The sequence below is a fragment of the Bactrocera latifrons genome, unplaced genomic scaffold (genome assembly GCF_001853355.1).
Source record: "Bactrocera latifrons isolate USDA-ARS-PBARC rearing strain unplaced genomic scaffold, ASM185335v1 scaffold_1128, whole genome shotgun sequence".
NCBI lineage: Eukaryota > Metazoa > Arthropoda > Insecta > Diptera > Tephritidae > Bactrocera > Bactrocera latifrons.
Window position 1 is genome coordinate 32,314 of NW_017534551.1, and position 10,527 is coordinate 42,840.

General features: G+C 37.9%; 1 protein-coding gene across 1 annotated transcript in view; it reads right to left on the bottom strand.

The window, feature by feature from the left end:
• LOC108974822 (protein BCL9 homolog) overlaps positions 1-9,679 on the bottom strand; it is a gene marked incomplete in the record, with an annotated part of 34,906 nt that extends 25,227 nt beyond the window's left edge. The window contains 1 exon segment of the mRNA XM_018942887.1: positions 9,337-9,679.
• Between the last annotated feature and the right edge of the window lie 848 nt (positions 9,680-10,527).

Below are 10,527 nucleotides of genomic sequence, written 5' to 3' on the forward strand. Positions count from 1 at the left end.
CCGGGTTGGACTCAATGCCAGCACGAGTCAGGAGGATGAGGAGCAACCCTGCTGCAAGGCGTTGCTCCAGTGACGACACACACAGATTAATATTCACCGATCCRAACGGGGTTAGATCGCCGAAATGACAGCCCATGGTCGAATGAAATCCGAGTCAATTCCGGTACGTAGAACCGGCTGTCGTGGGAATTCCGAGCAGTTCCGCTCCATGCAAGTGGCTGCAAGAGTGATTTTTACGAAAACATCCCAGCAGGAACTGCCTGGAGAGTTCATTATGCTCCTTAACTGGGAGCATGAGCGTCTCACTATGTAGGTGGCATGCTGTCGAGGTACGGAATGTAGTATTATGGCAGGTCTGTAGTTTCCTCATCTGCGTACCACTGCATCCAGCGACCATATTGGTGCGGCGTAATTGAGAACCGGCCTTGTATGATGCCAATAACGTTTCTTTGTCTTTTCCCCATTACTTTCCCCTGTACTTTGGCGATAATCGCGGTCGTATGGGGAGAGAAGGAGCATAGACTGTCGAAGGTGACACCTAAAATCATAGGGTTATTGACAGTCGGAATTTTGACGCCGTCGATTGCAATATTAAGTTCCAGTCTATACTCCTTCGTCCAGTTCGTGAATATGGTCGCTGTGGATTTGGTGGGGGAAAGTTGGAGGTTCCGTGCAGCGAGGAAACGAGAAAGGCCGGTGAGGTAATTGTTGTGCATTCGTCAGCGTACGAGGTTAAGGAAACTCCTTCTGATGGCTGTGAGAGCTTCGAGATGTGCAGAAACGGGGAGAGGACACCCTCTGTTTAATTGTTCTCAGTTAAGATGTTTTACCTCGAAAAAGTACAGATGACTGACGACCGTTCAGATAGTTCATGGTCCACCTCTTGAGCSCTGGAGGAAGCGTGGTTTTCGCAATGTCCTGCAGTAACGTTGTGTGATTGACTGTGTCAAAAGTTTTTGACAAGTCCAACGCTACGAGGATCGTTGTCTTACAGGGTGGTTACTGGTTATGGCCACGAACTATCTGAGCGTTTATGACGCTTAGTGCTGTGGTGGTGCTGCGCACTTTTCGAAATCCATGCTGGTGGCTGGTTCGGCTCCGGTGGTGAGTGAAGGTCGGGAGTAACAAGGCCTCAAGTGTCTTCACTACCGGAGAGAGGAGAGTTATCGGTCGATAAGATTCCCCTTTGTTGGCGGGTTTCCCAGGTTTGAGTAGTGGGACCACTCTTCCGACTTTCCACACATCGGGTATTTGAAGAGTGGTCAGCGACAGGTTGAGGACCTTGGTGAGATATCTTACTCCCGTCGAGCCTAGATGCTGTAGCATAAGTATGTTGATTCCATCAGGGCCAATGGATTTCGAAGACTTTGCTTTGTTGATGATACCCTGAACCTCCTCATCGGTGAAAGTAAGTGGCGCGCCGTCGTTTGACATTTTGCGCAGCCGTCGGTTAACACATCGTTTTGCTTTGTCTACCGAAGGGTGCGGTGTAAAGTGCCGGCTAAAATAGCTCGCGCACTTCTTCGGGTCCGAAGAGGCGTGACCATTGAATTGAACTTCAACTCGGTCGTCATGCCTCTTCGGGTTAGACAAAGCATTGACAGTAGCCCACAGCTTACTCACACCGGTGGAGAGGTTGCAGGACTTCAGGTACTCTCTCCATTTCATCCGCTTATGATGGTTTACCATACGCCGAATCTCCAAATTGAGATCCCTTATTCGGGGATCCCCSGGATCGGCATGGCGTAAGGTGTCGCGCTCATTAGCTAAAACGGCTGCTWCGGCTGGGAAGTTGGGGCGGATTTCCGCTATTCGTCCAGCTGGGATGCCAGTGCAGGAATTGCACTTAACTGATGTGACGTTCCGACATATAACGGTCTGTCACACGGAACAGACTGTGCGCCCCCAAACGGTGTTAGATCGCTGATAGCCCTAGGCCGGATAAATTCCGGTGCGTAGAACCGGCTATCGTGGGAATTTAGTTGCTATAGTAATCCGATCTGAACATTTTTTTCGGAGATTACATTATTACCTTAAGCAGTAATCCATGTCAAATTTCGTGAATATATCTTGTCAAATGTAAGTTTTCTATACAAGCACTAGATTCCGATCGAGCAGTTTGTATAGCAGCTACATGCTATAGCGATCTGAAAATTTCTTCATATTATTGTTATGCCACCTAAAAAGCCAATTGTAAACAACACGTGTGGTAGCTGTTCTGAAAACACCAGAGGATTGAGATGCTCTCAGATATAGTAGCAACAAAAATCAAGGTAAAACGTATATTATGGAGGTGTCTGGAATGCAATGATTTGGAGGTTGGTGTAAGATATTCTGATGACTCGGAGGATGAAAGTGAGAATGACAATGTTGATAGACTTGAAAAAGTCCTAAATAAACAATTTGAAAAATTTTGACAATCTTGAAAACTTTAAATCTTCTATTAGTGAAAGTATCACCGAAACCCAAAGCTCTTCGAATGTACTATCAAAACACGCGGGGCTCCGAACAAATCTTCATGGTTACACCCACTGATTCACGACGGCAAACTAATCGACAGCACTTGCACAATTTTTAGGCACGATAGGGATCCAGTTTTATCCGGTCTAGAACGAGGTGGTGGAGTATTCATCGCAGTCAAACGCCACCTTCAAGCGGAACTAATTCAAATTGATCACCATAACCTTCAGCTCGTTTTCGTCAACGTAAAAGGCACTTCCCATGATATCATTGTTGGCTGTGTCTACATGCCACCTTTCTCAAACTTTGATTCCTATACTAATCTACTCACTCCGCTCTCTTTTATAAATGACAAATTTAAAAATGCTAAACTATTACTTGTAGGCGAGTTCAATTTGCCTAGTAGTGCCCCCCGAGCGGACTGTGAAAGAATTCTCCAAGATGGTTTAGCTTTACTTTATTGCATTCAAGTAAACAACACACGCAACTGATAGCGCTTTTCTTGATCTCTGTTACAGTAATATTGAAATTAGTGTTGATAACACCCTACCATTTGTTGAAGAGGACAAATATCATCCGGCTCTCTCTATCAGTCTTAATTTTCGACCTTACATCACCGAGTTCAACTACATACTCCTTTAAGAAACCCGACTGTCATAATCTCAACGTTTTTTTTATCACCAGGTTAACTGGGTAGAAATGTATGAAACAGACACTATCGACAATGAAATCGCTTGATTTTATAACAATCTAAGGAAGGCATTACCCTATATGTGCCTGTACATAAGAACTATGTCAGTTATTACCCTAATTGGTTTTTTTTTGAGCTTATCAACAGAATTAATCTCAAAAATGCGGCTCACTCACAGTACAAGAACTGTAATAATCAACGAAATTACGCTCGCTTCAGCATGTTAAGGCGTGATTGCAAAACTTTAAGTATTGAATGCTACAGAAAATATGTTGACAAAATAGAGAACATGGTTCAGTCGGACACAAATGCGTTCTGGAAGTTCATAAAGGATAAGAAGTACAATAGCGTGAACATTCCATCCGAAATGTCATGGATCGATCAATCTGCTACCACTGGTGAATCAATCAGTAACCTGTTTGCCTCATACTTCATAACTGATGATAACAATAATGATCGAATTAACTAAAATACAGTGATTAATGGCCCAAAAACCAAACTCGATAATTTGGAAATCAAATGTGAAGATGTTCTCGAACAATTACTCAAGCTGAACCCTAAGAAGGGGCGGTATACCAAAATGGTTTTCTTAGAAACTGCGCTACTGTGCTCTATGAGCCTATCACTCACATATTCAATAGATCTTTGCAGCTTGGAACCTTCCCGAGCGCATGGAAATTGTCGTATGTCAGTCCAATCTTCACAAGTGGCCAGAGAACTGACGTTTCCAACTACAGGCCTATATGCATTCAATCAGCGCTGGCAAAACTATTTGAAAAGTTGGTCCTCACTCAACTTACTGCTGCCTTTAAAGATATCATCACGACAAGACAGCACGGATTTATAGGTGGCAGACCAACCACGTCCAATCTTTTCTCTTACACTAATTTCCTACACAACACTTTGAATGATGATCTCACAGTTCACTCAATATATACTGACTTTAGCAAAGCCTTTGATCGTGTAAATCACAGAATTTTAGTTTCTAAGCTTAAAGCCTACGGAGTCGACGGCAATGCCTTGTATTGGTTATATTCCTACCTGGTAAACAGATCCCTGCAAGTTAGAGTTGATGGATATTTGTCTGAGGAACATATGGTTACATCTGGAATACACTTAGGATGTGTGCTTTTAAACATCTTTGTCAAAGATATTGGCAAAAATCTCCTGTCAGAATACCTGCTCTACGCAGATGACAAGATCTACAGAACCATCAAAAATGAGCTGGATGTAAAGCTGATTCAAGATGATACTGACAAACTCTCGGCCTGGTGTACCAATAACAAACATTATCTTAACGCAAATAAATGCGCGGTAGTCTCGTACTCGCGCTCTCACAGCAATATTGCCACCAGTTTTAAACTAAATGGTCACAACCTGCAAGAAGTTCCCAACATCAAAAACCTGGGCATCATCATAGACAACAAACTCACTAACTCGAAGCATATAGACAAGATCACACTCCGAGCTTTCAAGGTTCTTGGATTAATCACGAGAATAGGTAAAGAGTTTCGCAATCCCTACACATTGATATGTCTATATCGCCAACTGGTTCTACCCATACTTGAGTACGGCACTGTTGTTGTTGTTGTTGTTGTAGCGGCAGAATTCTGCCGAGTTGACAGTCCTTGGCCGGATAAAGACCCGACTGTCGTGGGTATGGCACTGTAGTTTGGTCTCCTCACACTAATGTCTCGATGAACAGATTGGAGAAGGTCCAAAATAAATTCTATAAGTCTATCCTTTCACTGATGATATTCGTTAGTGCTATAAAATCAACAGCCTAGCTACACGTCGTCAAGTCACTGACCTAGTCTTTTAATTTCAAAGTTACTAACAACCTAATTGATGCCCGAGAGATTCTTAGTAGTTTTGAGTTTGCTCCTACGGCATTCTCGCTGAGACAATCACGGAAACTTAAAACAGCAAAGACACCGGAAAACTACGTCTTCCATAGGCCTCACAACAGGATTGCTAACCATGTAAATTCACTTCACCAGAACATCGATTTCTATGGAGGCTCCCCCAGTTCATTCATCAATAATATAAAGGACAAACTCCTTCCATACCATTAATTTGATCACTGTAATACAATTGTTGTATTGTGAAAATAACATGGGCCAACTTTTGTAAAGATACATTTTCAAATGTGAAACTTTTCCATACAAGAACATGATTCCGATCGTTCCCTTTGTATGGCAGCTATATGTTATAGTGGTACGATGTCAGCAGCTCCGACAAATAAGCAGCTTCTTGAAGAGAAAACTTCGTTTGCAAATTTTGAAAATACTATCTTAAAAACCGAGGAACTAGTTCGTATGTATACAAACGGACAGACGGACATGGCTAAATCGACTCAGCTCGACATACTGATCATTTATATATATATCCTTTATAGGGTCTCCAACGCTTCCTTCTGGATCTTAAAAACTTTGCCCTGTCCAGGTTATGCAATTGCGATTAAAAGTAATCAACAACTTCTCCTTCAATACATGGCTCTCTTTGGTTATCGGTGCGACGGTGTTACTGCTAAAATAAACATCAATAGAAATGTGTAAAAGAATGATTGGAAGTATATTTTTAACATTATAAAAAATGTTCAAGTGAATGATGGAAAGTATATGTTGAACATCGCGAAACATAGAAATTTTTCATTAAAAAAATACTTTTTTTTTAAAAGGATACGCCATATATATTCGCAAAAAAGAATTAAAAACAAAAATTTTAAGACATTTCTCGTGAAAATTGGTCCATGTTTCAGATAAGCCGCTCTCCTGAACATTTAGCAGGAATTCTAATAATTAATACGTTATACACTGGCGGACATAATTATTCACACATCACTGAGTTTACTACAAAAACGGTTGTATCTCTTAAATAATAAAAGCTAAGTTATAGTTTTGTTCTAAGGAAATCTTTATTCATATCTCTGGTATTTAAAATAACATTAATTTTACAAATTAACTTTCCATTTTAAATAAATCTGCAAAAATTGCATTTTACTTCGTTTATGTGGGGGACAAAATTATTCACACTCAAAGTCAAGCCATTTAAATTAAAAAATTTAGCAACAAAATCTAACGGAAGCATTTGGAGAAGTACCGCTATGAATGCTACACTCGAAATTTGTAATTTTGCATTGAATTTAGGACATTCGCTATTGTTATTTGTGCAAGTGAGTTGAAGATATTGAAAAAGGGTCGTAAATTAAAATAAACTACCATCGAGGAAAGAAAAATAATTTTAAATTTACATAAACAAAATAAATCAATTGCCGAAATTGGTAAACTTGTAAATAGAAGCAGATATACTATTTACAGCATCATAAAGCGCTTTAAAGGAGAAGATCTTCAGAGTCGTGCTCATACCGGCAGACCCCGTATGCTGACCAACACTGAAGAACGGCAAATTGTAAGAAAAGTTAAAAAGAATCCCAAAATTACTTCTACGCAGGTGGCAGCAGAAGTTCGTGAAGAGATTGAACATATTCACGCTAAAACAGTACGCAGGACCTTTCATCGAGCTGGCTACAGTTCACGTATAGCGCGAAAAAAAAACCTCTCGTCAGCAAGGCTAATAAAAAAAAAAGAGGGTGGACTTCGCAAAAGCATACAAAGATAAGCCATCTGAGTTCTGGAGCAACATCCTATTTAGCGATGAAAGTAAATTCAATATTTTTCAGTCAGTTTGCAGAATACAGGTCTGGAGAAAACCTTATACTGAACTTCAGAAAAATAATACGATAAGTACACTAAAACACGGGGGTGGAGGGGTCATGGTATGGGGTTGTATGTCAGCGGCGGGTGTTGGAAATCTCGTATTCATTGAAGAAATAATGGACAAAAAAGTTTATTTGAATATACTAAAGAATGACTTAAAAGAAAGCTCGCAAAAGCTAAACCTTGAGGATCACTTTTATTTCCAAGAGGACTATGACCCCAAACACACTGCTCATGACGTGCGTATGTGGATCATATACAATGCGCCTCATATTCTTCCGACTCCTCCAGTCTCCAGACCTAAATCCCATAGAACATTTGTGGGATGAACTCGGTAGGCGTGTGAGTAAGCAAAATATTACCAGCAAATCTCAACTAAAGGAAGTTCTTTAACAAGAATGGCAAAATATAGAGCAAAGTGTGACAAAAAAATTAGTTCACTCTATGCAAAATAGACTTAAAGATGTATTGAARCAAAAGGGTATGCCCACCAAATATTAATTTTTTATTATATTATAAATTTTCTTGTTAAACAAAAGTGGTAAAATTTAGAATAGCATCCCCGGATTTCGGGGATAAAATAGGTGTCACTGGAAAGGTGACGTTCTCCAGATCACAAAAAAATATATATAGTTGCCGCTGACTTATAGTTTTAAAGATATTTGCGTTTAAAGTTAAAAAATTTACAACTTTTAAATTGATAATTTGTTTATTGTGAATAACTTTTTCACTTATATTATGCACTATTCACTTACCAACTCTTTTTAATTAAAAAAAATAAAATATTTAAAAATCACTAACCACACTTGCTAATTGCTTCGCCAAATTTAAAAGTAAAAGCGAAGCAAAAAAATAAACAGTACTTAGTTGGAAAACTAACAGTACAATTGTTCCTAGAATTATTCCCGTTAACGAAAATGAAGCGTTAAAAAGGGAGTTATACCCTTCACGGTATTGCAACTTTTTATAATGTTCAAAGTTCTTTCGCGTATAACTCCCTTCTACACTGGCGGCCTTCGGCCACGCTTCAAAAAAAAATAAGCCTGGTCGATCCAACACTGGGGTGTTTAAAGTTCTTTCGGGTAGAACTCCCTTCTGCACTGGCGGTCTTCGGCCGCGCTTCAAAATAAATAACCATGGCAACCCTTATCTTATTGTGCAAATGCACAGAATTTAACTAAAATAAAATAATTAAAATAAAGCTTTATTTACAACAAATATTAAAAAAATTAATATACAGAAACCTCATAGTGAAGTGTTAGTAAGTGAAAAGTGCATAAAATAAGTGAAAAAGTTATTCACAATAAACAAATTACCAATTTAAAAGTTGTAAATTTTTCAACTTTAAATGCAAATATCTTTAAAACTATAAGTCAGCGGCAATATATATATTTTCGTGATCTGGAGAACGTCACCTTTCCAATGATACAAATTTTATCTCCGAAATCCGGGGATGCTATTCTAAATCCCAGCCAACAAAACAGTGTGAATAATTTTGTCCCTCACATAAATGAAGTAATGTCCAAATTTTGTAGGTTTTTTTTCAAATAGAATATTAATTTGTTAAATTATTGTTATTTTTAAATACCAGAGATATGAATAAAGGTTTCCTTAGAACAAAACTATAACCTAGTTTTTATTATTTAAAAGATACAATCGTTTTTGTGGTAAACTCTAGTGATGTGTGAATAATTATGTCCGCCAGTTTATATTTCCTGTATTGGGGTATTATTATTTCTTCTTTTGATTCTTCTGTAAAATATGAATGTAAGGTAGCACTGAATATTAGATAGAATGAACCTTTTTGTTATTGTACGAACAAAAATGAATGAACAAAAGTTAAATGTTAAACAAGTTATATTTGTCCTATGTAATATAAAATAAATGGTTAGAAATGATTTAATGAAGTGTTAGCGGATATAAAAGTTAAAAATATAACTATAAAATTCATTATAAATGGGAAAAACACGCATTTTAAGTAGTTGAGTATTTGAACTTTAAATGCAAATATCTCAAAAACCATAAGTCAGCGGCAACTATATGTGTATATATTCTTGATCTAGAGGACCTCCTCTATCCGTTCATACCTATTTTAACCCCGAAATTTGGAGATGATATTCTAAAATTTACCCAATATCTCAAAAATCATAAGTCAACGGTACTAAGTATATACATATTTATAATTTTTTTTATCTGGAGGACCTCCTCTGGTCGTATATACTAATTATAACCCCGAAATCGGGGGGATGCTAATTTAAATCCCAAGCCATATATCTTATTTTCAATTAAAGAAAATTAAATATTATCAAACAAACTAAGGAAAACAGGTGCCTATAGTATTTATATTAGACAATCACTTTTTGAAATCAGTCGCCGTAAACGAAACAACAACGACGCCCAAATACCAAGCACAACAAAAAATTTTTTTTTTAATATTCATATTTCCTTTGACATTAGAAAACTCACACACGGTATAAACATTATTTTGGTGCTCTGATCCCGCTTTTTGCTCACAAAGAAATATCCACTTGCCTCCAAACTCTCACATCTTAGAAAATTGCCGAGAAAATTTTTTGGTGTCGCACACCTACATATATGTTATTCAATTTATAGAATATACTTGCGGAAATAAACACTTTTCAAATTATATTAACTAAATAATTCGAATCCTCAAAATATCCGTTTTTTGAGATTGTTATAATTACTGTACCGAATTCTTACTAACAACCATCACAAATCGTGGTTGATACGACCTTTCTATTATTAGAGAAATAATTCCTTCCAGCTTTAATGCACATATACGCGCTAAAATATATCGAATTTGCTCTATTTTGTGATATCGTGTTTACGGGGCATCTCGACAGGATAAAGTTTATGTTATACTAAACGTATTGCCGTGCCAGTTGCGTTTGGAGACTCTCTACTACTTATGGAAAGCAATATATAGAATACTAATTAGTATGCCATATATTGAAAGCAATAAGCTGTCACTTCAGCAGTTTGGTGGCGCAGTTTTCACTTCTAAGAAAATTTCGAAGAGGAAACACATCTCATTTACACATATGTATACCCACGGCATTTCATTTCGGTAATATTAAATTTAGTACAGCGAGTATTAAGACGGTTGTTTTAATTTATAAAAATAAAGTACATTTTCAAAATAACATTTTTACTAAAAATTAATTGTTAATTTACAGAAAAATTATTAAAAATTGGTTGGGAATAAATTAAATAAACGGATACAAGCATTAATCAATATGTCATTGCTCATATGAAATTTATTTATTTATTTATTTATTTATACAAAGCTTACATAATAATTAATTATTACATGAACTAAAGCAAACGCACCGCTAGCAACAGAGGCTTTCGGCTGGCTGGTTGGGTCAGATACGACGGAGTAGGTCTGTGCCCTTTAGAAATTTGTAAATTTTGCTAATATTTTCTTCTGTGGCGTCCATTAACAATAGGAGAGGGTCCTTGTTGTCGAAATGATGAAGTCTTTGAGAAGCAAGTTCTGGGCAGGATACCAGTAGGTGTTGCACGCTGACTGTTGCTTGACAGAAGGGCCAGGTGTTGGATCTAATGCCGTGTAATAAGTGCGCGTTGGTAATTATGGTGTGCCCAATTCGGAGACGTGTGTAGGGGGTGATGTGG